Source organism: Aythya marila (genome assembly GCF_965140915.1).
Source record: "Aythya marila genome assembly, chromosome: 2".
Classification (NCBI taxonomy): Eukaryota; Metazoa; Chordata; class Aves; order Anseriformes; family Anatidae; genus Aythya; species Aythya marila.
In genome coordinates this window covers 153236434-153259590 of record NC_139043.1, presented here as the reverse complement: position 1 = coordinate 153259590, position 23157 = coordinate 153236434, and the positions used below count along the sequence as shown (strand labels likewise).

General features: G+C 43.7%; 1 protein-coding gene across 4 annotated transcripts in view; it reads left to right on the top strand.

The window, feature by feature from the left end:
* Positions 1-757: 757 nt before the first annotated feature.
* PTK2 (protein tyrosine kinase 2) overlaps positions 758-23157 on the top strand; it is a gene marked incomplete at its 3' end in the record, with an annotated part of 191570 nt that continues 169170 nt past the window's right edge. For 2 of the 4 annotated variants that reach the window (XM_082755039.1, XM_082755036.1), the window contains exons 1-2: positions 758-918; positions 15100-15158. Of the gene's footprint in view, positions 919-7352; positions 7474-13550; positions 13603-15099; positions 15159-23157 lie in introns of those variants that run through there. The other 2 variants (XM_082755038.1, XM_082755037.1) reach the window with 2 other exon arrangements.

Here is a 23157-nt window from a genome sequence, read left to right as displayed (position 1 = left end):
GGGATATTCTGTGAGGTCTCCCTTCAGCCTCCTTTTCTCCAGACTAAACCCTGGTTCCCTCATTTCATGTTTTCTAGCCCCTTCACCAGCTTCATGCCTTTCCTTTGTACACGCTCCAGCATCAGGCTGCCCAGGGAAGTGGTGGAGTCACCATCCCTGTAAGTCTTTAAAAGACGTTTAGATGTAGAGCTTAGGGATATGGTTTAGTAGGGACTGTTAGTGTTAGGTCAGAGGTTGGACTCGATGATCTTGAGGTCTCTTCCAACCTAGAAATTCTGTGATTCTGTGATCTTTCAGTAAAACAAACACAGACGCACTGAGAACACCAGCTGAGCACGCAGAGCTACCCCTACCACTCAGGAGGGAGGACACAGATTTAAACCTCCCTTCTCCCACCCTCACCCCTTTATTTTTCCCCCCAACCCTGTGTGCACCTGGGGGGCTAGCAGCAACCACTGACCCCCCAAACCCCCCCAGGAGGGAGCTGCCTCCATAGAGGCGCTTGCGCGGGCGAGGCGGGGCTCTCCCCTTACGGGGGGGGCGAGAGGGGAGGCAACTGGACCCTTTTTTCTCCCTTTTTCTCCTTTCCCTTTCCCCTCCCCTCCTTCCCCGCGGCCATGTTAGTGCGGGGAGGGAGAGGGCAGCGGCGCATCCCATGGTGCAGCGCGCCGGGAGGGCGGGGGAGAGGCCTTGGGGTGGCCGGGGCAGGGGGAGAGGCAGGCAGCGGGTGGGGGGGGCAGGAGGGAGGAGGCTGCCGCCCGCCCCGCCGCGCAGAGCCACCGACAGCGGGGCCGGCAGGGCGATTTCACGGCTTTTTCTTCTTCTTCCTCCTCCTCCTCCTCTTCTTCTTCCTCCCCGCCTACTCGCTCGCCGCCCCTCCTCCGGGCCAGCTGGCCGGAGGCGGCTGCCCGCAGCGCGGTGAGTGCTGGAGGCTTGGGGAGGGAGGTTGGGGTGGGGGGGGGGGGGACCGCAAGCATAAGGGGCCAGGCGGCCTGAACTTACATAACGGGCCCTTGGGGGGGGTGAGGAAGAGGAGGGAGGGGGAGGAAGGAGGAGATAACCCCCCCTTTTCCCTCCCCTTCTTTCCGCGCAGGGGGCGGCAGCGGCACCGGGGGGGGAGGGGGGGAACTGGAGACCCCCCCCCTTGGGGCGCCCATATCCACCCTTGGGGCACCCATACCCATCTATGGGGCACCCACACACCCTTTAGGGTCCCCCCAGACCCCTAGGGGGACCCCCACATCCCCAGACCCCCCCCACATAGCTCCGGGAGCCCATAGCGGGGGGCTGCGGGCGAAGCCGCTTCCCTGCCCCGCTGGGCGGCGTGGAAGGGAAAAAGGGGCAAGGGGGAGAGGGGAGCTGCTGCATCGCCCTTCCTTCCTCCTCCTTCCCTCCTCCTCCTCCTCGTCCCCTGCTTCTTCTCCTCGCCCCCTGCCCCTTTTCCTCGCCCCCTTCCCTCCCTCCGTCGCCCAGGGCCGGTCCCGGCGGATGCTGCGGGACGCGGGGCCGGGCGGAGCGGGGCCGGTCCCTAAAGTAAACAAAGGGGAAGGGAAGGGAAAAGAAAAGGGAAAAAAAGGAAGGGAGGAGGACGAGGAAGAGGAGGGGGTGGTGGCCCCTTGGCCGCCCGGATCCCCCCCTTCGTCCCCACAAGCCGTGCTGGGGGAGCCCTGGTCGGAGAATGGGGGGGGAGCGTGGAGGTTTCTTTCTTCTCCGCTTTTTTTTTGTCTTTTGGGTTTGGTGGTTTTTGTTCCGTGCCTGCACCCTCTGGAGAGCAGGGTTAGATCCAGGGAGAAGCGGTGGCAGCCCCCTGGTCCTGCACACGGGGTAGGATTTGGGGCAGGGAGCGGGGAGCGCCCCTCAGCCTTGCCTTGGGGGTCCGCCACATGGGTTGCGGCGGAGCCTTTGTGGCTCTCAGAGAAACTGGATTTCTTCCTTTTATTTTCCCTTTTTGTAAACCCGATTCTGCACTACACCAGCCATTGACTTCTGCAGCTGTAACCGAGTGTCTCTGCTCCGTTCCCGGGTCCCCTTTTGGGACGCACGCCGCACAAAGCCCTTTCTCATCCATTCTCCCAAACTTCCTTTACTCAGATGATGCTGTTTTGGAGCAGGGGGGTTGCCTATTTGATTTTTTTTCCCCCCTTTCTTCTCTTTCTGGCTGAAAGACTGCAGTTCGCCGTGTTGCTCCTGTGTCCGCCGACTTGCCCTCGGTCTCGTCCAAGTGCCCTGGAAGCCGAGCGTGTCCCGCAGGCCCCGGCACCGCGGTCAGGCTGCTGCAGCGTCAGCCTCCAGCTCCGTTTTTGGCTGTTTGATGAGAATAATAGCGGTGCTGTAACACTGGCACCGAACAAAAAGTTCCCTTGAAGGGAGAAACGCTTGGGGATCCCTGCTGAAGTAAATGGGAAAAGTGGGATTTAATGGGCTAGCTTGAAAGCGGTGTTGCGATGCCCCTTAAAAATACAGATTATTTTAGTCTTTGGCTGTTTCAAACTTTTTTTTTTTTCTTTTTTATTGTGCTAAGTGGAAAAGTCCCGCATTCCTTGCAGCTAATCTGCCTTCAGCATCTCTGATTTTATGAAACCTGGGGTAAGGTCAAGAGCACAGCTGGACGGGGGCCAGCAAATCCGGTTACGTAGCCATCGAGAACAGTGTGTTATCTTATTGGTGTTGGCCCTGTCCAAATTTCCACCGCTTCCTTTCTCCACCCATCTCCTTTTTTGTTACCTCCAAAATCGGGCTGTTACCCTTGCACATCTCTGTTTGGGGACGCCCTTGTCCCCACAGTGGGATTTATGGGATGAAAAGTAGAGCCTTTGGATTTCTTAAAGCAGGGTTTGTAGCAGAGAGTTTGTAAAGAATTTGTACGTGTACATTTGGGGCTGGAGCTCATGGAATAAATTCAGTGGAGGTAAAATCTGGGGTATTATAAACAAAACAAAAAAAAAAAAAAGAGGGAGGATGCACTTGGCTAGCTGCTGGAAAACATTTTATCTCACAGGACCGTAAACTCTTCTGGCTATTGAAAAAGAGGAATATGGTCCAGAAACTAATCTGCCTTGTACATTTAAAACCTGTTTCTTATATATTGGTGTTGAGCTCAGATTGATGCTTGTGTTGGTCGACCTTTTATCTTTGGGGAAGGTTGAAGCGTACGCATAAAAGGAAGATGGCATCGTGCTTATTTGTCAGAAGCTCTAAACTCTTCAGCTTTGGGTATTAGTAAAAGTGTTACACGTGTGGAGGTGACATGGCAAAGGTAGTGTTGGTACTGGAGTACTTCATCCAGAAATCAACATTAGAATAGCGCTTTCGAGTGTGGAATTGGCTGAAATAGCTTCAAAAAACTGGTTTAGATTCTAGATATCGAGTGTAGTGATGCAACCCGACTTCAAAGTAGTTGCTTGTTGTTGAAAGGGCTTTTTAAATATAATGGTTTACCACACGATGACTAACGCTTGAAAGGGGGAAACCTTGGTTTTGTGAATTCCACTCAGCTCTCAGATGTGTGGGGGGGTGATAGGCACGAAAAGAGGAGGAGTTCTTGGAAATGAAGTAGTGAGCCAGGTGGGTTTGATGGCTTAGCAGATTATTTTCTGTTTTGGATCCATAAATGTATTTTTTTTTTTTTTTATGAAGAGGGAAAATCCAGAAACTGAGCATCTCTGGGAAACAAGAAGTTATTTCGTGCTGTTTGCATAACAAGATGCATTTTCTCCCCCTCGCAGTCACTGCAGTGCATAGCAGCACTGCCTGTAGGATGCTCCAACACTCATGATGATAACAGCTTGTTCCCATCCTTCCTCTGCCTCGGGATTTGTGGAAAAGTCTCTTTCACTATGACAAAGAGCTTTCTGTGCTCTCCAAGTGTGGTTTTGCAGCAACCCCATGTGCTTTATGTTCCTAAATCCCCGTGTATGCATTCACCTCTGGGTTTTTGGCAGTACCTGCAGTGGTGTTTAAAAAAAAAAAAAAGTAATGTTTTGCAGAATACTGGTAATGTATACATTCAAATGTTGTCTGGTTTTCATTTTGCATCATTTCTTGTCTTAATTAGAACATCTGCAGCTTGAAACATGATATAGGTGGTTGTACACAGCGCCTCCAAGTTACTGTGTTCTGGATAAATGTCAGTAAATCACTAAAAGGTGTTTAACAAGGGTACTGTGAATTCATTGTCTTTTTCTTTTGTGCTCCAACTGGAATGCTAGTAGTGAAATCTGGGGGTTTTATTTGCTTCTTACCAGTAAGCTTAGGATTTTTCCTTTCAGACAGCTTTCAATGAACGTGCAAGTGTGTGACTGATACCTGCCTCCATCACGTGAGGTTCCCAGCCTAAATCCATTTTCCCCCTCATCTCATGCTAGTGTAGCTCTAATATTTTGAGCACCACTGCTGGGTAACTTGCAAACACAGACATATTGACTGAATTTCTTGAAAAGGTTTTAATTAGAGGCCGGGATTTAATAACTGCAACAAATTCTTGCTGTATCGTTTCCATCTCTTGGATGGAGTGACAGTAGAAATGATGTAAGAACGCTCTAAAGTTTTAAATGTATTTATTTAGCACTCGAACTTCAGGGATTCTTGTCTCCCTGAATGGTGACTTCTGCAGGATTGACGTTTTGCTTTAAAATTGTCTGAAAAAAGCAGAACTAAATGCATGTTAGTGTAGGATTGGAGCTTGTAAGTCGCTGGCTCTTTCAGGTGAGTCTCTCGGTGTGTGTAGGGCTGACATTCAGGAACCTCTGATGGCCGGTGTGTTGCACCACAGCACTCAAACACTGGTTTATCGTGTCTGTTAGAAAGATGGGAAGGTGGAAGAAGGAGAAACTCAGCTGAGAGCGTGATAATGGATAGCTGGCTTTAAGTAGCCTTTTAACGTAGGAGGGGGAGAACTGCTGTGGATCTGAGCAAACAGCTTTCTGAAAGCTGTCTGTTCCTGTCACGTTTTCCCTCTTCAGGCAGTGGCTGATGGCTAATCAGATGAACTGCTGAAGCAAGTGTTTATTTAGGAGCTGAGCATCTTAAAGACCTCAGGTTTGTACTGCAGGCTTAAACTTTCCTTTTTCCTCTCCTTTTCCTTTGTAAGTTTGTGGTATTTCCACCATGGAGGCTTCCTAAGGTGGTTTGCAGGTTGCTCAGCATTTAGGGTTCCTGATGCTCTACGTCTTGCTTCCAGCGTGGCTTTTGAGTAGGTCTTTGCAAATAGAAAGTGGTTTTGTATTTAAAAAAAATAAATACAAATCAGATGGCTTGGTTTGGTTTCCTCCACTTGTATTAGAGCAGCCCCAAGGGGCGGTTTGATTACCCCAGAGGGTTGTGCTGCGAGGTGTGTGAGCTACTAAAACCTGCAAGGGGAGGTGTTGAAAGCTTTTTCAGAGGGATGTGTTGGTGGATGGAGGGAGATGATGCTGGAAACCACGTATATGGAAGAAATAATGTCTGAGCATAGTCGGAGGTGGGATGAGAACCACTGAAACTCACCCCGCCGGCTGACAGTCCTCGAAATTCAGAGATGCACGAGGAAGAAATGGGAGAACAGTCTCTGAAATCTGGTTTGTAAGGTTTGTTAGCAGTGTTTGTCGAGTAAAAAATCAAAATGGAAGAGGTAAATAAAAGCTGAGGGCTTTGTTAGAGAGGCTCTCATCATTCTCTTGTATCAACGTCAATCGTGGGTATATCGAAGGCTTCCTCAGATCCGCAGCAGCCCACAGCTGAACTGATTAAAAAAACCCTCTCCTGTATCAGATTTCCTTTGTACCCTATGACTTCAAGACTTTTTTTTTCCCCTCTAACACTGTGCATTGAGTTACCTGGGTGTCTTTTATTGTGCTCAGCACAGGAAGGGCATGAAGGATGCATCCAAATAATTGTGCAGATTCCTCCTGCACCGAAGCTTTGCTGCTTTTTTCTTTTGGCTGGGAGGTGGGACCGGCAAGCTCAGGACTGTTTTGTTTTGCTGCAGGACTCCAACTTCATACAGTGCCATACAGGTCAGATTAGAGCTTTATCCTTTCCATTAATCTCGACCCTTTTCCCCCGTTGGAACTGTAATTCAACTCATTTTACAACCCTGGGCTAATTTCCTTCCTTTTAATCAGAAGAGCATGAGCTAAAGGTGTGCATCGGTTGTCCAGGAGACAGCACTGGGAGCTCACACGTTCTTTGCCCTGCTCTCATGCTTGGTAAGTTGATCGAGCAGTACATTTAGAGGCATTAATGTGTAGGGGAGCATCCCTGAAGTGCTGCCTGTCTCATTTCCATCCCGGATCGTAGAGGTTGGTGTGACAGAGCCGGAGCTGCTGAGAATGGTGAGGAAGAGGTCGGAGGGCTCAGCTGCCTGGTAGCTGCTCCTGCTTCCTGCTGCCATCCTGTTATTTTTATTTTTATTGTTTACCCTCGCATGAAAACGTGCAATTCCTGCTTTTGTTTTAATCTGTTTTGGGGGAGGGGAGCAGCGGCAGACCACATCAGGCTATTAAATGCCTTTGGAAGGCAGAGATCACTTTTCTTTCTGTCCCGTTAAAGTTCCTGGGAAGGATTTGAACCAGCAGATGGGATTTTTGTTTGTTTTGTTTTTGTTTTTTTCTCCTTTTTGAGTGTAGGAAGGAGGAGCTCCTGCTCTTTCCTGTCGTCTCGCTGCTCGGATAGCGAATAATTTGATTGCAGGGGAGTAGCAGAAGTCTAATCTAGCAAAAGCTCCAAATGAGCCCAGTGATTTATTCTGTGGATTTGAATGCATCTCCTTAACCAGGGACCAAGCTTCCTTCCTGCCTCTTTCTTAATGCTGCAGAGAGTTCACGGCTGTAAGCCACGGGACGTACAGCAGCCAGCAAGGTTCATCTACACTTCACATTTTATTTGCTGGAGATGCCTCAATAAACAGCTTCCAGACAAAATTAGTGAAGTACAGAAGGTACAGTACCAGACTTCTCATAAATCCCCATGCCTGATGATCTTTAAAAGAGAATTTCCTCTTACTGACCTCAGACAACTTCTTAAATTCTGTGAAATGCGGAGTGAAAGCATGTAGTCTAGTCCCGTTCTCATGTTTTTACATAGGTGTGTGTTCGTGGTTTCCTTCTTTGTCCCTTTGTGGGCTGGTTTAGAGCACTGGAGCCTGCTTTTTCTCCAGTAAAGGTTAAGTACATAAAGGGGAAAAATGAAGTTAGTGTTTTAAAGGAGCACAGTTCCTTTTCATTCCTGTTCAGCTCACCAAGCTGTCTCCCAACTTTTTATTTCTCCCGTTTCTAAGACGCTTTTCTTCAGGCAGAAATGCCTTTTGCTCGGGGCTGAACGCTCTCGTGGTCCTTTTATGCCCGCTTTTATTTCAGGTTTTAGCAGTCTCCTTCATCCTGTTTGCTGTTCTTCACTGAAGCTCCATTGTAGCAGCAGCTGCTGAAGGCAGGGATATTTCCTCACAGTCGATCTGATGATCTAGGCAGTGGCATACAAAAGAAATGTCTGCAACAGGTACCTCCAGAGCTGCTTGAACATACTCCGTGTAGAGATTTAAACTCAGTACATGTTTTGTTTTGCTTTAGCCCTTATCTCCCTTTCCTCGTGCCCTCCCCTGGCCAGTTCCAGAACGTGAGCGAGGTGTTCTTGTGTTCTTGCCAGTGCTTGCTAAGGCTCCTGATAGCGCTGCTTTTGCTAACCACTGGTGGAAGGAGATAGCAAGCACTGATAAAACCACAGCACTAAAAGTCAGGAGGTGAGATTTTTTTTCCTCTACCTCTTCTCTGGCTTATTTTTTTTTCTTCTGATGTTGGCTGAACTGATTGAATTTCTGTGCTGTTGTTTCGTCCTGCTTAAAATAAGGGTGCTGCTATGCTTCGACTTCGTCTGCTGGCATATAAACTCATGGTGATTCTGGAGTGCTTTCTGTAAGAGGGGTTGAAGTACCCCTCACCATGAATTTGGGTGAAAGCTGGTCAGTTAAGGTGCTCTTACTGCTTGGCAAGAGCCCTGACATGGCCATCTCAATAAATTCACATTTGTCAGTGTACTTGTTATCCTTTCACAATGCCTGACTTAGAACCACTTCGTGTTTTATTTAACAAATAGGAACAAAAGCAGGTTGATATTATGTATATGGGGAGAAAAAAAACCCACAAACACAAGTTGGAGGGCTTTAATCTCAAAGCTCTGTATTAACTTTTTAAACTGGATTTTTCTATTGCTAGCTTTCAGCCAGGAAACCTTTGCGTGCTGACTTGTAAGTTTCTGTTGCTCTCAGTAAAGTTGTTTTTTTTTTTTTTTTTTTTTTTTTTTTTTTTTTTTTTTTTTTTCAAATATTACAAGTCATAGTTTCTGTTCTCACCCTTCTGTTAACAGCACCATTACAGGAATGTTGTTAATGGAGAAGTAACTCTGATTTTCATCAGTTCTCATTTTCTACATCAGGCTTAAGCACCATATCCTAGAGGTTTCTAGATCCCAGTTGGTTTATGAACCATCTTTTCATTTTCATTTTAGTTTATAAAAATCGGGAAGCTGGCTGTTTTCTCTACTTGTTTTGTTGCCTCTCTCCTACTCTGAGTGCATTCTGAATTTTGTTGTTCAAGTGTCCACTTCAAGCATGCTTTTCGAGTTCTGCAAAAGCCGAGTGAGCCTGGATGTGTGTTAGTTCTCAGGTTATCACCTTTTTTTGTAGTGTGGCAAAGACAGACGTGTTCTCCTGTGATGTCTCAAGGGCTGAACACTTGGAATAATCAACCAACCAAATCCAATATTGGTGGGATGGAGGGAAAATGCTGTGTTTGTTTGCAGCAAGAAAGGGTTTTCCTCCCTTTTGGATGCCTTCAGTAGCTGACCAGATAGCTGAAGTGTAAGATGTATAAAAATGGAACAGAGTAAGGTGTTGATGCTTTCTCTCCTTGTATTCTAAAGCTATTCCCGTGCATTAGTATTGGAATAGATTAGGGAGCAGGCTCTTGTCACTGATGGTATCTAAGAACAAACTAGGCACCTGTGAGAAAGGAGATGCCGTTTATCCCTACCTCAGGAGCAGCAGATTGACGAGACACGCTCAAGTCCCTGATTTTGGTGACAGTAATAGGTAACAACCACGGGGTTTGTTATTTCCATGTTTACACTGGTGGTCGATGTAGTTGACAGTAACCCCAGCAACTTGTAGCTTTTTCTGAGCTCTTTAGCAAGTCTTCTCCTGCTACTTTGCAGCTTTGGGGTAGAATTGTTGCAGCAAAGCATCTTGTTTTCTTTGTGCAGTGCTGTTCTCAGAGCTCAGAAGAAGGAGAAAAGATCCCTTCCATAAATGAAATGGTCATGCTTTTCTGTAAATGCGCATATCACCTGGATATGGCTGGACAAACAGAACTGCAAACTGGTTACTGACCCCGCAACAATCAGCTTGCTTTGGTTGTACCTCTACAAATTCCAGGAAAGTGCAAGCACCAGGCTGCTAAACCGCAGGAGCAATCAGTAGAGTGCTCTTGGACAATTTCTCTCATTCTTTTTGGTATCGTGCTTTATTTAACGAGTAAATTTTATTGCATGCTAATAAACTGAGTCTTTATTTCAGAAGAGTAGTCTGGAAACCCTGAACACTTCATCTTTCACTCCTTAATGCGATGGCTTGCATTTTGAAGTTGCACCAGTAGGCTTCCTCTTAATTGTAACTTACGTGAATCTGTTTTAAAGCAAGTCAAAATATTTCCCGGCATTTTGTCAAGGAACTGCTGAGATTGGGAAACAGAATGAAGTGATCCTTAGTGCAAGAGTGTGTAGAGAGAAACTGCAGCATGGTCTGCGTGCTGTCTGTATTTGCTACAGCCTTTGCTGGAAACTAGCAGTGATGGCACCTTCGAAGTGTTCCTCGTGAAAATAAAGAGTAAGCTCGTTGATCTAATAGATTTTTGAACCTGAAGTTGAAATTTAGAGGTGGAATCTGCATGAATTACTCTTCTAGTGCTACACCTGAGCTTTCAGGGAGCCTTCAAACTAAGGAGCAGAGCTCAACGTGTTCCCTTGTGTGATGCATGGCCCGGTGATCTGGCAGGGATTTCAACAATAAAAAGGTGACGTGGAGCCAAGGGGAAGCCTCTTCCTAATCATTCGTATTAAGTTCTGCTTAATCGACTTATAAAAGCACCCAGTCATGCTGAATCTTCATTATTAGGGCAATCTAATATTAATCTCTGATTTACGTGGGCTTGTTTATCGTTGCATTTGTAAGCTGTGTGATTTTGAGGTGGGGGAATATCACCTCCAAGGAGGAGGAGAAGCAGTGCTGCAGTATCTTCCACAATGCACATGTACATAAGGAGTTTTGGGTATATTAATTTGTCAATATTCAGAAAAAATAGATTTCTACAAGTGAATCGTATTCTTTTTATTTCTATTTTTAAGGCACAGATTAAGGATTGATGTTAAGAGAAATGGTGTGGGGGTATATGGCACTTGTTTCTGCTGTGGGAATGTTCTGACTTGTTTCTTGGTGGCTTTGTGAATATTAGATGGAGTTTATTACTTGTATTTCTTAGGATATGGAAGGAAACAATGGAGTCATTGCTCCTATAAAACTTAGTCAAAGAGTGGAGTTGAAAGGAGAGGGTCATAACACCCAACGTGCCTCTCTTCCATCCCCTGCCCAGGGTTTGTGCCTGTACTTTTAATTAGATAAGAAATGAGCTTTAGTTTTCTGCCTGTCATTACCTTCTTTCCTGAAGTTCATTACCTCCACGAAATAAAGAAAATGCTCTTGATTTATTAAGGAGATCAGGCGCTGTTCGAAGGCGATGGTGTGCAGCACAGAAGATGAACTCTCCGACGAGGATTTAAACGAAAGTTTAGCTGTGGCACAGGCTACAAAGCCTCCACTGATTCAGCTTTAGAAGGGGGTGAGTTCCTTTGTGCTGCTCGTCTCGTGCTGTTCGGGGCTTCCAGCAGCTGGGTTTGTGCCTTGCTCTGCTTTCAGTGAAAGAGGAGAGGCAATTTGTAGGACAGGAGTGTATATCACTGGCTTCGTTTTACAACTGAATCAGCTTTTTCTTCCCTTAAAGGCAAACAAAACCTTTCAACTGCTTCATAATCTGAGCAGAGCATTGAGCGCAGGAGCTTCCCTTCCTAGGAAACAAACTTTGGAGTTCTGTAACGTATTTATCTTCTTTTTTTTTTGAAGATAAATGGGGATTGCATTGAGATCCTTCCTCTCAAGCCTTTCAAAGTCTGTTGCAAAAGGAGTTGCGCTGTAGCTGGAAGGGGGAACAGGAGCATTGGTTGTACTCCAGCAAGGAAAAGGTCAGAGAGCAGAGGGTGAGGGCTGCAGCACGTTAGGAAAATAAATGCACGTAAAGTCTGTGGGCTTTGATCCCTTCCTCTTGAAGCTGTTAATCTGCATGGCTGATGTGTGATGGCTCTTAGGGATAAGAGCCAACAGCAGGTATGGGCTCCTTTGGTTTGTGGCAGCTTTAATACACTGGGATGTGAGTTCTTACACAAATTTGCCCTTTGTCCCCCAAATAATGGCTCTGACGAGCTGGTGCGTGTCTGTGCTGAGCTGCTGGTGGTGGGGCTGAGTGGCCACAGCACCACGTCCTGTGCTGACATGTTTTGGGTCCAACGAGTCCACTCCAAATCCTCGTGAAGGACTGGATTCTTCTGCTGCCCGAGCCACAAACAGCATGAAGATCGAGTTAGTGCTTGTACCTTGTACACTAATTACCCTGAAACACAAATTCTTTTGCTGCTCCAGGCAGGTCCATTGCCCTTACTGCTCCAGGCGTGGAGGAGCTGTGCGTGTACAGCTGTTAACACAAGGTCCAGGAGAGCATCCAAAAACCCGTACATGCCATATAACTAGCAAGAATAATATCACAAAACTATGATAACTAAGACTCATCTCTAATAAAAAAGACTGATCTTTAATAAAGCAAGTGTTGCTTGTGTCCAGAAATCAGCGTTGCTGCTCTTTCCTTGCGCTGGCGTAGCTCTTGAAATCTTTTCCATCTGGCATGGTTGTTTGTGGAGCTGTCCTGTAACTTAGAGTAGTGCCAAACAGCATCATCAGAAACCAGTTCTGGTTGTTGTAAGGCTATAAATGCTTTATGTATAAGGATAAAAAAAATGTGGCATTGTGCCAAAATTTGCTCAGCTGTTGCAGATCAGAGGTAGAAGGAGAGATAAATCAGGGATGCTGGTCGGTAGTGGTCCATCATTAGTTTTGTCAGGCTTGGGGTAATGGGTTGTTGGAAGGTTCAAGGAAGCATAAGGGTTGAATTCTACACCTAGAAGATGTTTTTAAGATTTATTTTTTCTTGGATGTTACCAATTAGTTTGTTTTTAGTAGTGTGTTTGGTCAAGAGGTTGAGCTGGAGAGAGACTGGCAGACAAAACCTAAAGTTTCAGGCAGGGCATTTGGAGGTTTAGATCCCCAAATAAGATGAAATTTTAATAGAAAAAGCAAGTTGAATTGTGAGTGTTTTAAAAGAGGTAAGACAGTAGTAGATAAAACATTTAAAAAAAAAAAAAAAAAAAAAAGTAGGGAAGCAAAAGTGGAGCAAATGGAAGACTTTCAGCCAGTTGGAAGAAATGTAAAAGGAAATGGTTTTCCACCCCAAACAAGTGTGTTAATGCTTAAATATCGTCAGTTTATTGAGAGTCTTCCCTTGGAGAGAAAGGCAGAGAAATTCCTGAATCCATGGAAAGTTCTGTCCTAATATTTTCACAGCAGATATATTTGCCGTGCTTTTATGTTGTTTTAAGGAAACCGTTTTGGTAAAAATTCATGGGTTCTCTTTTAAAGTTGAAATCCAAGCGCTGCATTTTGATCAACCCAAACCACTTTTAAGTCTCATATTGACCACTTGAGGAGTTTTCGGTGTTTATCCCAGCCAGAATGAGACTGAGGGACACTTTTTAAAAGACTTAAAACTGGTGGAATCTGAGTTGAGCACAGCAGAGATCTCATCACCTCTTGCTTCCTAAAGCAAAGCAGTGTATGAAGCAGACCAGTAAGCAGCAGTGACAGCAGAAAATCAATGGGATAACCTGTGCGAAGAGTCTGGTATGCTCCTAAGTGTCTACATTTATTGATGCCTAAGCAATTAAAACGATATTTTTCTGGTATTTGCGTTCGGTGCATTTTTGAGGATGTTTGTGAGCACCTCCCAAGCATTACACACGATTCTTTTAACAAATGCTTTACGGATACCGTTGACGTAATTTCCCAGAGCGGAGAAAGGTCATTACTATCAGCCTTGGAAGTTAAAAGTAGCTTTTGCCATATCGGAGAGAGTCTTTTTTAAAGCAAATCAATACTTGCACGGGCTTCTCAGTCTGCGAAACAGTCTCGTGAGGAATTTCCCTTTTCGTAGAGGATGTAAAAAACTCGTCGTGATGTCACTCCCATTGTGTTCGTCGTTGGTGTTCCCACAACTTGTCTCAAATCATGACTAATTCCCTAAAAATACTCCGGGCAGACACGAGGCTGGGGAAAGCTGTCGTTTGCCACTCAGTCTGGAGGAGGTGATGGGAGCAGCTGGCTGCCTCGACGGATTCTGTGCTGACTTTGAAGTCGGTGTTTGGGGTGTTTGGTTGCTGTTCTGCTCTTGCTGGGGGAAAAACAGGTGCTAGGAGTAGGTGAGTAGGGGTTTTGCTTCTGCTGTTTGATGGGTAGGGGGTGAGAATCTGTGGAAGGGAAGGAACATCTCCCCTCTGCCATCCTCGTACCAGGTGAGACGCCTTTCCTGGGGAAATGCTGCATCAGAAGGAGCAAAAATGTGAGTTGCACCAGGCACACTTTGCATCACTGCACGCAGTCAGCACACTGCTGGGTTTACACCGGCCTGGCAATGTTCCCTATTCCCTCATGGCAGCTTCTTGCTTAATTTTTAACGTAGGCACACCGGTTTTGTAGGGGAAGGTTGAAATTCAGACCTGAGTTCTGCAAAGTGCTCTCAGCCAGCACGTGTAAATGGGGTGAGGAAGAGGCAGCACATCTTGCTCTCCCTTACCGTGCACGCGTCCAGACACTGAAATTCTTGTGGCTGTTCGTGTAGAAACTGCAAGTAGTTTGATTTTCTCATTTTTTTCAATTTATTATGTCATAGATTACTACTTGAAGGGGGATGTGTGTGCTGTTTTCTTATTTAAAAAAAATGCAAGCTCCTTTGCAGTCTCTTTTTAGTATTTTTTTTGTTGAGTGTTAGTTTGTCTTGTGGAAATCTTTCGGTGGCCTTTGTGTGTGAAATAGCGTAAGTAGCTAAGGTGAATAGAGGTTCAGAAACAGTCCTTAAAAATTGATTTCTCTCTGCTCAGTACCGCCGTTGTCCCTGCAGCACGCGTTCGTTCAAAAGGCAAAAGAGCAAAAAAAAAAAAAAAAAAAAAAAAACCAGCAAAACAGAAAAAAAAAAAAAAAAAACTCTGCAGATTACTCAGCTTCAAGGAGTTCTTTCAGTTTAAGCATTTCCTTTAAAAAGAAAAATAAAAAACAAAAACAAAAAAACAATTCTTTCTGGACAGTCTTGTATGTGTATTTTGAGCTGTATCTGCGTGTATTCATTACTTCAGCTAAAAAATGGCTTGGCTGTCCCGTGATGCACATACCCTGGGGCAATAAATGCTTTTCACTAGGTCCTCCCCCATGTGCTTTTTTCTTTCAGGAAAGCACTCTTTAATTCTAGATTTGGATGCTGCTGTCGTTGTTTTTATATCACTGATCAAAATTTTTAGTACTTGCTGCTTTGTTTTTACCGTTCAATGTATGTCAGCTAGATTAAAAGTTCACTTCAGAATCCTTTAACCCCTTCCACTCCTCAAAATATCAACGCCATCCAATTAATTAAGTTCTGAATGTATGAAACCTATGACATGGATGGCAGCTTGCTTTGTAAGGTGTCTATTTTCAGTTCAAATGTAAGTCTCCTGGCTTCTCCCACTGTATTTCTGGGGTCTTCCTAAGGGCTTGCAGGTGAATAACTTGTGATGCGGGGTACCTACTGTTCTCCATTTCAGTGGAGAATTAAATTATCTTGTCCTCATACAAGAACATCACTTAGCTGTGTTCTGCTTCTATGGGATATTGGTCTGCTTTGATGTTAAGGAAATAACCTAATCAACTCTAATTGTTCGTTTCAGATTTCATGTTTCATCTTATGTTGAGCACCTACTGCTGAGAGCTGGAAAGTCTACTTAAGGTAGGTAGAAGAGCTCATGATTTTGCTCTTACAAGGCTGTATGGTGGATAAAATGCTCCAAATTGAGTATTTTTTGTTCTTCTGGTTTTGTTACTCTCCTGTAATTATTGCCGAAAATCTTGAGTTTTGAACGGTCGCATTAAATAGAGTTTCTTGGTGTGTTTCTTTACCTGAGTCTTTTAAAACTGGCCTTTTTCTGACTTCCTGATAGCCCCTATGTGCTCTTTCCATTCAGCCTGAGTACCGAGGTATAGGCATGCACAGGAATTTATTGTGCTTGGGAGGAATTTGTAAGGTGTCTTCTCACCTACCACAATTGCTTAGCTGGAAATTGGCTGGCCAGACTGACATCCTGGCTCTGAAACAAAATGGTAATGGTTTTATGTTATTTTCTGTAGTAGATAAAAGCTTGTCTTAGGCAAAATCGTCACTGTAGGGGGACTTGACCTAATCTTAAGTAGTTGAGCTATAAGCAGGAGCAGAGAATTTGGGTAAGCACAGTATTCATTGTACTGGAAGACTCTTTTTTTAAAATTATTATTATTATTTATTCCTTCTGATTTGCCTTTCCCAAAGTCAATGGTTATATTTGCAAACTTCAATTTTATTACTCGGTGTACTTGGAGTTTTCCTGACTTCTGCTTTTATGCTGCTGACATGTGGATGTTTAGAATATTCGTTCATCTGAGCGTAGCTAGAAGAATTTGCTGGATCCATTTTTAATTTTTTCCATGATTGCTTTCTCCAGCGTTCTCTGTAGTTGCTGCTTTGTGAGCTTGCATTACAAGATTTATCTTTATTTCCTGTAGCTCAGGCTTTGACACGTAACAAAACTCATCTCTTGCCACTTCAGGAGCACTTGTGTATAATTTCTTGATATGGAGAACCTTCTTTAAAAATTATATCACCTGTTTTAGACAAAATTAGTATTCTCCTTGCTTGGGCTAGAATATACTTGGTAGCAAAGGAGATGTGGCTAGCGTTTTACATATGGACTAGGTCCCTAGGGGGACTTCAGACTTACCTTGCAGTTCAACTGGTGTATTGCCTCTGGTATATAAAAAAAGCTCTCCTGGATCTCTGTATTTTCATCTTTGGGAAACAGAGGGTCACTTATTGTCTCATGACTGTCTAAATTTGTAGTCGTAGATATCTTTAATCTTCAGTAACTTTTTTTTTTTTTTTTTTTGCATAATTTGTTATTCCATGAGTGGTGTGCATGCTAGCCTTTCTTAAATTTTTAAGTTGATGGCGACTAATTACTTTCTAATTCATTCCTTCCCTCTTCTGGTTGGGGATGCTGCTTGTATGTACTTACTATACAATTAGTAGGTGGAACTCCTCGGAAAAAAACTTTAATTGCTCCAAGGGATAAATGGAATAGCTTAAAAACTAACAAGTCTCACTTTTGTCACTTAAACTGGAAAAACGTGAAACACTTTAGTTTGGGGAAAAATGATTAAAAAAAAAAGAAAGAAAGAAAGAAAAAAGGCATCTCCACTTGTACTTTCTTTCAATTAAGACCAGAATTTGTTGTCTTTATATATTAAGCTGAATCTGAATTATGGTTCAGAAGGAATTCCAGACATAACTTTTTTTTTTTTTTTTTAACATGAGAGATTGGTAATATGGGAAACACAGAAAACAAAGGGGAGGGGCTCTTAAAACAGGGCACCCACCTCTTGAGTTTTTCAGCCCTGTGATTTCAGGTTTTCTTACACCTCTTCCTTTTGTTCGACCTTTTAAAAGGAACAGCTACTACTGTCGTGATGTCACGGGCAAAAAGCACACTTGTATGTGTTGTGAACCGAAGCCATTTGTTCTTTGGAATACATAGTCTGTAAAGGATTGAAGTGAGTCATATCCTGGTAAAACCATGACAACTAAGTATTTATGAGTTTGTTAGGTAAATAACTTGCAGTACCTTCCTAGATAAGGCTCGAGAGGAAAGCAGCCCTGTGAATAACAAGGTTTTGAAGTGTAATGGCAAGTAAGAAAAAACCAGCAAGAGATATTAAATGTAAATTGCGAGTATTTCTGATTCGTGAGGTTAACACTGAAGTATGTGTGTTTGTTTCCTGGCTGGGGATTTGCTAGGAGGAAGAGATTAGCACTCCTTACTTCTTGGAAATGTGTTATATGTGCAAATACTGCAGTGACACTTCCAGTACCGGATCTCCTGCTATGTTAAAGACCATTACTGTGAGCTATGTACTCAAGTTGTCAGAATTTAAGCTCCTACCGTGTTCCACGATACTCTTTACGTACACAATCATGCGTTTCATTCCACACCTCATTTGGTACCCAACCATATTTTGTCTATTTTCTGCAGTTTTTGAGCCCTTCTCTGACTGAATTGATTTTTTTTTTTTTTTTTTTTGTGCTAAATTTGCAGTGGCAGTGTCTGCTTGACCCTTTCATTTTACATCCTGGTTAGTACATGTGCTGGATGGAGTCACAGAATTTAGGATCACATAATTTGATTTTCTCTCCCTCCTCAGACATGCGTTTTTTTTTTTGTTGTAGCACTTAAAATTTGCATTCAAAGCAGATCTCTCACTGACTTGAACAGCACCTGAGAGTACTTGTCAGTTCTGTATTTAACCCCCAGGGTATCAAGGCACGTGTCTGAAAGAGAAACACGTGGTGACTGTGGAAAGCTGAACCAAATGACTCTGTTAACATCATCCAGAAACCTGAATGTGCAGATGACACTAATTGCTTCAGCTCGTGAAGCTTTGTCTTCTTCCTGCTGCTCCTTATTTACTCGGATTATTTATTAGCAAATGTAGAAGACGTGTATCAAGGAGGAGGGATTATGAGCAGCAGTTCGGCTTTATAACTGATTTATGCCTCAGGCAAGTCTTCATACACTGAATTGGCACAGGTATGGGTTTATGTTGTGTGTTTCTTTTCAAAGATGATGGACAGCCAGTGGCAGTAGGTGGTGCTAGCACTTCCACCTAAAAAGCAACTCAAAAAATGTTCTCCTGATTATATCCCTACTGCAAGTGGCACCGGATGCTTTCCAGCTTTCAAATCTTTTTACCTTAATTTGAATTAAACTAGTATTTAATAAGCAACCTTGTTGTACCTTTAACGTTATTCATTTAAAAGCAGTGTGGTAGACTGATAAAGAAGGATTCTTAATTATTTCTTGCAGTTTCTCTTATAAAATCTAAATATATCCACGTTTTCTCTATATTTTGGGTGTTGTGCTTTGGAATCATGTTTCAATTTGTAGAATTAAAGACTCCCTTCTTGATATAAAAGCTGCTTCCAAAGATTTCAGTTTGCAGCTCAAGCTCTAAGGAATAACCACTATCATTAAGTGTCAAGGTAATTAATTAATGTATAGTGCTTCGAGCCAATAACACCTATGTGCTTATAGCTCCTCCTGGCTTCCGAAAGTGGAATTTTGCTGGGCTCACTGATTTATTCTTCTGGCCTTCTGGGGCCATTGAGGAAAGATTTAGTCTTCCACTAAGTTTGTAGGCAACTTTGAACTCTTCCAAGCGGGCTGGGTTCACAAGTGTGCTTGGGTTGACTGGTGGTGTGGTGTAGAAAGTGTTCTCAGCTCTGGCTGGATCCTTTTTGTTCTTGATCCATATTGGCAGATGTCATCAGAGCCCTCACTATGCACAGCGTTGGAAGCAATGACCTTGAATTTAACAAACACGATCCATGCTGTGTGATGCTTAATGCCTTCCTCGGCTCTCTCTCCAAGCCTTTGCTCAGGGTTGCTGCTGTTCATGAGTGTGTCCCCAGAGCAACTGTTGTTTTATACATGGAAGTAAGTGGGCTGGGAGGAAATAAATTTAAGTGCTTTCTCCATATTTGTCTCATCTCTCAGTGGAGTTTAAAACTTCAGCCTGTCTGGATTACCTGGGAATACATTACCAAGGTGGAATGAGGTAGGGTTTTCCATCTTCCCTCTGGAGGTGCCAAAAGGTCTTCAGGACACCAAAACGAATGGTTTGTTTTGCCTGCTAGCTCTTCTGCTAAGTGTGAGTAGGGAAGTATGCAGCAGAAAATAATGCTTGTGAGTCTATAAATAGTATTCCTTTGTAGCACAACTTGGATGGATCTGTAGGAGTACATCCTGACAATGCCAGGAATAGCCTTGTAACGCTGCTGTTGTAACTTTCCAGACTGTTTAAATTACAGATTTCCGAATGACTGACTTGGTTAAACATCCATCAGGGCATCAGCCTGTCCACTGCAGCACTATTTCAGCTTGGAAATGCCGAGATCTTTTTCACAAAATAAACGCTGAAACCTCTTCACAAAATAAATGCTGCTGCTTGACTTGGGGCCACTAATTTTTTCTTAATCCCAGCCCTGCAAGTAAGTACCTGTCTGGATTTGTGTAACCACGCTGACCTGCTCACATCAGGCAGAGTATCTGAAGTCAAGCGTGCCTGCACACGTTTTTCAGAGTGACTCCAGTGCTTAGCTATTGTGGCAGCAGGCTCCTATTTGTACTTGTAATGAAGGTGGATGTAATCCATTTCCTTGTCTTAAAAGGCAAAGTAATTCTGGTCCCCTCTGGTTATTCTGCTCCACCCCAGTAGTGTATTTACCACTTCCCTAAAAATAGATGTGTCACTCTTGGGGACGCAGTAAGGTTTGCTGTAGCTGTTTCTGTAAGAACACTTACCTAGCTGATCATGGCTAATTGTCCTTTGATACTGTTTTTGGCTGAAGAGGTTAAAAAATCTGTACTGGCTGTTACTTGCTGCAGGAAATGCCCCGGGCTGACACTGGTCTAGGAAAGCTTCTGAAAGCAGCAGGATATTCTGAGTCATTCGCTCAGACATTCTTGGACAAACTGATGATGATGTGCTTTGCATTGCTGGTTGGTGGACTTTAACCCTACGGGATGTCCAAGCTTCAGACATTCAGTGGATCAACTCAGCATCAGGCTTTGAGTGCACCTTGGATAGTGTGCTTGTAAAAAGAAAACTTGAAGAGTTTTGGAGAGCATCAAAAAGACCCGAATTCAAACCAGACCATGATCTTTCCAAGGCTTGAAAATATCTGTTTTAACCTATAAACTTAGTTTGGCATGCCAGGCTTCCCGTTGCCTTTCCTGGTACTGTTTGTGAATGGTTTAGCATCTGGAGTTGTAGTTGCAGCACAAAGGGTAACGAGTGTCCTCGACCAAATACACATACCAAATACAAGGGAAGGAAAACTAGTGGAAACAAACGTACTGACAAGTCATAAAATACTGTGTGATGGGGCAAATACTGGTTAGCTTGATAGGCAGCAGGCCCAGCAAGTGGCAAGCCAGGGATTTGGTTGTAGACTTGGTAGTAAAGGAAAAAATCTACGTTATTTCCTGGCAGATGCTCTTGGAGAGCTCCTCTGAGTAGAAGCAGTCTTGAGTATGCTTCCTGAGATGTGTGTGTTAGCAGTGCCCGAGATGCTGAGAATTTCATCCTTCAAGATATCCAGGGTTTATAAATATCGGGCCATGCTGGATATGAAAACTGGACCCAATGTTCTAGCCAAATCCTTATCAGCGTTGTGTAAATTGAAGCCTTTCCTCATGAAAAAGGCATCCCTTTTTCTTAAGTCCTAGAGTAATAATTGACTCTTATTTTTCCCCCTTCCCTCAGTAGTTGCCCTGGTTCTTGTTCACTTTTGATTGACTGAAGCCCCCAGATTATGTTCCATGGAATTACTGTCCTGCTGGTGATCTCATTTTGGATATGCATGGTTTGCTAGTCCTACCTAGGTGAAAATTATGTCCTCTCATGTGTCTGTAAGAGACAAAACCATTCTAAGTGAACAGCCAGTTTCTTTCAAATTCAGTGAATCCTTTCAAATCAGCCTGACTCCCCTTTATGCCTAGGAACGTGAAGATAACTTTGATAATTCTCTTATTTCTTCGGGACCTTGAGTTTCCTAATTCTTCCTAATGCATCCTAATTCTTTGGCTGCTAGTTTCTTGTGAAACAAAATGTTTTGAGTTTGGCTAAGCTTATAATTGAGTAGAATATACTTACAAAAAGCTTTCTCCTATTTCCCATCCTTGTGCTGCTAACCATCTCCATTTAGATGTTCGGACTAAGCAATGGAGTCGTAGGCTGATGGATTTGTAGACCAGAAGTGTTGGCCACAGTTAGTGGAAATATTGCTCTGTTTTCACGTGCTTGAATTAATGTAACGAAATCCACTTACAGTAGCAAGATTTGGCAGAAATTGTGATTTCTTTTTGATTACATCGTGTGCTAGTCACGCATGCTGCTAGCTCTGGAATAGAGTAGATGACCGTCAGAAGCGATGTGAATTCTTGTGTTTCCTTCTTACTGGAAGCTCTTAATTTGTACTTTTTTTTTTTTGTTCTCTGGCAAGATGTACAGCAAGCAACTCGAATTCCCTGGGCAGGATTCTGGACTCGTGCAGCTTGTGCAGTGTTTCCTTATTAAGGAGAATGAGAGGACGTGAGAAGACCATAACAGGGTAGCAGTCTATAACCGAGCCCATAAATGAACGCATTAAATTAGATTACAATGCTCTTTACCAAGAGGACAAAGAGGGATCACCTAACAGTGTTACGATCAATGGCTATTCCAGGTATTGCTAAAATACTGCCCCTAAGGACACGTGGAACCTGCTCACAGCTGTATTGTGAAAGGTGCAGCCTTTAAATCACCCACCGAGGTTCCTGCTGAAAACAAAAGGTCATTTCTTATTTTAGTATAATGGTATCGGGCACGTGGAAAGGAAAAGGGCACTTAAAAAGTCACGGTTGTCAAGAGGGCTCCAAGTTTGGCATTCCAGGTTATATTTGTGTTTACTGTAAGCAGGTGGTCGTGCCATCATTTCTCTCTCCCAGGATCACTACAGTTGGCTTAACTTCCAGGATGGGATAACAAAAGCCTGACGGTATCTCGGTAGGTGTTAAGGTCCAAAGAAATTTGGGTAGCTGTGAACACAGAGTCCTTTCCTTTCAGCCCATTTCTTTATTCTTAAATGACTTCAGCAAGAGAAATGTCCAAAAGGAATGGTAGGCTTTTTCTAGTAATGTTAACCTTCAAAATTTTTGACTTTCTCCTATTTTTGGAGGTCTTCTGATGTTGTTTTGTTTATTGTCACGGTGCTGGGAGTCTGAACGGTATTGTGTCATAGCTATTTTAAGCAGGACAATCCAGGTTGTGCTCATCTGCCTTTAATGTATGCTGACTCATACAAACCATCTTTCATATGCGTTTGAGTTGGTTTCTTATGGTGAATAATTCACTTTACAGACCTCTCCAAAATAACTTCTTGCTCTTTGAAAAACAAATGGGATATTAACTTGCACCTCCTTTTTGCATGGTGTTAGAGGCTATGTACTAATCCTTCTTTGATACCTTAAATTAGGTTGAAAACAGGAAATGAAGAAATTAATTTTTTGGGGGGATAGGGCTAATTCTAAAGAATAATTTCTCCTAAAAAAAAGTCTTGACTTACAAGACTTCACAGGTGAGGAGGAGGTGATGTTGCCTTCTCGCAGAGACTAGGCTGTTGTGCATCACAAAGTCATCCTTGCGTTGAGGAGAGCAAAGTAGTAAGTTGGTCTTTTATCCTGTTGGATGAATACAAATCTACATATGAGGATAAAATTTGACAGAATAGCCTTCTTTTTTCACTTTGCAGGTTTGTGTGCTTGTGGTTGTGCCAGTCCGAATGGATTTGTGCCTCTTCATGGCCATGGCATGCGTTTGCCCGTGCTTTGCTTTAGGTCATTCCTAGCTCTGTGCTCTGCTCCTCAAGGCAGCTAGTTGCTTGAATCTATTGAACAGATGTGACCCTAAACAGGGTGTTCTCTACATCTTTTGGGGAGAGACGTGTTTTTTTGAGGCCCACTTTCTCCAGGAGGTTTTGTATTTGTGTAAGTAGTCAGTGAAGACTTGGACATTTCGGGGATGGAGTTGATCTGGGCTTCGGTTCCGAGGTTTCCTGTTAATAAAGTTTGAAGAGGAGCCAAGCAAAGCTACCTGAAAGA